Source organism: Juglans regia, chromosome 1, assembly GCF_001411555.2.
Source record: "Juglans regia cultivar Chandler chromosome 1, Walnut 2.0, whole genome shotgun sequence".
Lineage (NCBI taxonomy): Eukaryota > Viridiplantae > Streptophyta > Magnoliopsida > Fagales > Juglandaceae > Juglans > Juglans regia.
In genome coordinates this window covers 38,065,654-38,069,453 of record NC_049901.1, presented here as the reverse complement: position 1 = coordinate 38,069,453, position 3,800 = coordinate 38,065,654, and the positions used below count along the sequence as shown (strand labels likewise).

At 33.4% G+C, this 3,800-nt stretch overlaps 1 long non-coding RNA gene across 1 annotated transcript; it reads right to left on the bottom strand.

The window, feature by feature from the left end:
- Positions 1–263: 263 nt before the first annotated feature.
- LOC109015264 lies at positions 264–2,663 on the bottom strand. Its single transcript, XR_004797716.1, has 3 exons — positions 2,548–2,663; positions 705–1,034; positions 264–605 (listed from the first exon to the last, which is right to left on the bottom strand). It is a non-coding gene; the product is annotated as an uncharacterized LOC109015264 (long non-coding RNA).
- Between the last annotated feature and the right edge of the window lie 1,137 nt (positions 2,664–3,800).

Sequence of the window (3,800 nt, the reverse complement as noted above, 5' to 3'; positions counted from 1 at the left end):
GACCTTGTTCATGTTGTGGAAGGCAGAAGCTTGTTTGCCTCATGTAATATTCTGATGGATAGCTTTCTGATGTAATTATTTGTATTTTTGGTGCCAATATATTCTAATGGATAGCTTTATGCTTTAAGCAGCCATGATTCCTAGAGTTTCAAATTTATGTTGGGCATTCCAAGAGTTCAACATGAGTCACATTGATTTTTGCACAGGTTCCTGATAATTGGTCCAAAAAAGGAACATGAGTCATATTGAATTTTGCACAGGTTTCTAATAATTTACAAAAAAAAAAGGAAAATGAGTCACATTGAATTTTGGACTTGTTCCTAATAATCTACAAAAAAAAAGGAACATGAGTCACATTGATTTTTGTACATGTTTCTGATAATTTACAAAAAAAAAAAAAAAAAGGAACATGACACAACAGCTACAAAAGCCCAATACAGAGTTCCAAAATCACTTATATACTACTAAGCAACATGACACAACAACTACAAAAGCCCAATACAGCCGGCGTAGAGTGCTTGAACGCCTTATTTCAACTTGTTGGTCCAAAAGCACCATCTCTCTCTTCTCAATCTCATTCACCCTCTTATGAAGCAATTCCTCATCTGTTTGCAAACAGAAAATCAATAAAAATATTAGCTCATAAAAAGGGAGCAAATGCAAGAACTTAAAGCTCATAGTTGACATTGGTTATTAGACAATACCAAAATCTGGTTCAAGTCAAAAACTGGAGTACTGTGTCGTTTGGTAGCATCTTTTCCACTGTAGATCCTTTCCTTTTGGCTCATGTCAAATATTGGTGCAGAACCTTGCAAAGCAGCTTCCTTTCCACAGAAAGTTCTAGCCTTCTGGTTTAAGTCAAAGATTGGAGCAGGTTTCCACAAGGTGGCTTTTGCTTCATTGTAAATCCTCTCCTTTTAGTTTAAAACAGGGGCTGGAACCAGGGGTCGTAATGCAGCTTCCTTTTTACTGTTATCCTTTCCTTTTGTAGCACCAGTCTGTTGGACATCAAACTTCTGTGGTAGCATTGAAAGCTGAAAAAGGAGTCCAATATAAATTTCAAAGTGCTTTATCCTGATCTAGAATGTTGCACTAGTGACCACTATTTCTTTTATTTTTTTTAAAAAAAATAGGGAAAACTAAGAGAGAACCAAATACATGTCACTTTTTTGGTCACAGAAGAAAGACCTTGTGTATTACATTGCCATGGAATTGATGTCTCTTTTAGAGGAAAGGAGGTGATGATGATTTCATGCAATATTAATTGGTCCAGTTGTGATGCATGCAAATGCACCATATACGCCAACAAACATCATATATAGACCAACAAGTACTGATACTAACTTATAAGTAATACTAACTTAATATATAGACCAACAAGTACTGATACTAACTTATAAGTAATACTAACTTACATGCAAATGCTTGGCCTCATCGAAAACTTAGAGATCCCAGGACCCAATATTCATATAGCTAGACCAAAATATTGTTAAAGCTACCGTAAGTGTAGGCTTATATATTAAGCAAGCATTGCCCACAACTATATATATATATATATATATATTAATATGATGATCAGAATCATGGCCTTCATGGTGCATAATATAATATAATACAATACATAGAAAGGATAATTAATTGAGTATGGATCGCTTGAATAACTAATGCATGCAATTGGTGGTTAACTTAGATAGCTAGCAATTAGTAATTAAGATAGACTGCAGTATTCCTAATCATTTTCTTTTGGTGTTTTTTATTTACTTTTTTGGGGAGAGGGGACATAGGCCTTGCTACTAACGAGAGCCATTTCAAAACCTCTAGTTAGGTTTGATGCAATGATGAAATTCAAAGGAACTGATACTAACTTACAAGTACTGATACTAACTTACATGCAAATGCTAACTTTTTTGGGGGGAGGGGGCATGGGCCTTGCTACTTGCAAATGCTATTAATTGCAAATGCTAACTTGCAAGAAACTGATACTAACTTCAGAATGAAGAGTAAGATAGTTAGGTTTGATGCAATAATGAAATTCGAAGGAATAAAACATGATATTGATAAACGGGAAAAGAAGAGTAAGACATAGTTCTATAACTTTCCATCCACATAACATAGTGATTGGTCTTGTTTTGCAAACTTCTACTGCATTCTGAAATTAACAATTCAACAGGGTGCTCTTTTAACATATAGTAATTGAGCTTAGGCGAAAATTCAATATATTCTAAAATTGATTTGTTTACTACAAATACATTCTGAGAAAACTAAAAATACATGAATCTGAAAATACCAGGATGTAAATATGAAGAAGCAAATCTCAAAGGAGATGGGTTCCTAGCAAATACCGACTTAAAAATATCAAATTAATGAAAAATACCAACAACGTGAAAGTTTAAGGAGATGGGTTCCTACCACTTACAGAGATTAATGAAATTTTAATGAAAATAATTATAGAGATTAGGGAGGTGGGTTCCTACCACTTACAGAGATTAGGGAGATGGGCATTAACAGAGAAGCAATTAGTAAGGGAGGGATGTCGATGGGCATTACCAGTTGCGAAAATTGAAATCGCTTTCGTCCCTTTGTGTGTGTGCTTCCTTCCGTTTCGTGATGGTCTCCATCGCTGGTTTCAGGAAGGGAGGGATGTCGATGGTATTAGGGTTAGGGAGAAGGGAGAAGGGAGAAGGATCGAATTCGTTTCAATCAAAACGGTGAGTTTTGACAAACTCTAAGTCCCACCTCTCTCATTTGCTTCGTTTGGTTCCAGTTTCTCATAAATGAAACACACCGTTTCATTAAGATGAGTTGGCGTTTACCCACCGGTTGTATGAGCCGGTTGCGTTTAGCTTTTTTCATTTTGCAATCATGCACAATGTCGTGGCCAAACCCTTTTCGATGTTTTTTTTTTTATAGAATAAATATAAATAGAAGTTATTATTAAAAATATTTATTTTATATATATAATGTGATATTATTTAAAATATATATTTTTTTAAATAAATATTAAAAATAATTAATTAAAAATAGACACACAATAAATATAAAATGTATATTATTATAATAACTTCTCTAACATTACTCTTTTTTATATATTTAACTCATTTTGTGTGATCGTAAAAGGTTTATGGAATGGTTTTTAATTAAAAAGTGTAAAAGATTCGATTTCACCAAATTTAAATTATAACCCCGAAAATAATTTATTAATAAATATATCGAAATATAAGAAGGCAGCCATCGTTGAAAATAATCATTTGGCACGAGGAGAAGACTGACAGTCTGACACGGAATGGCGGGGGGACGGAAGTGTAAATATGAGAAACTTTGGAACATTTGTCAAAGGAACAGAACAGTAACGGCTTCCGATTCGTCGAAGAATAGACGTACGTGGTCGACGAATTCCACAACATTCACCACACAAACACGAGGAGCGTTCGCTCTTTGCCACGTTGGCGTGTCTTTTGTGTTCTTTTTCTTGGTCAAAAAGTGGACGTACGTGCCTTTCTTTCTTGAGTGAGGCTAGGTGGCCGGTCGGGTGAAAAAGTGGGATTTATACCCTCGCAATGAAATTTTGACACGTTTGAAATAATATAATATTAATGATTAGATATTATTTATTATATTTTATTTAAAAATTTATAATTTAATATTATATTATAATATGTTGAAAAGATGATGATAAAAGAATGAAAAATATATTTATCCATTTCAAAAAAATTTATCGTTAAAAATTGTTTAAAATTTTAAAATTTATATTTATATATATATTTTTTTAGAAAAGTATGTTGCATTCATTAATAACGGAC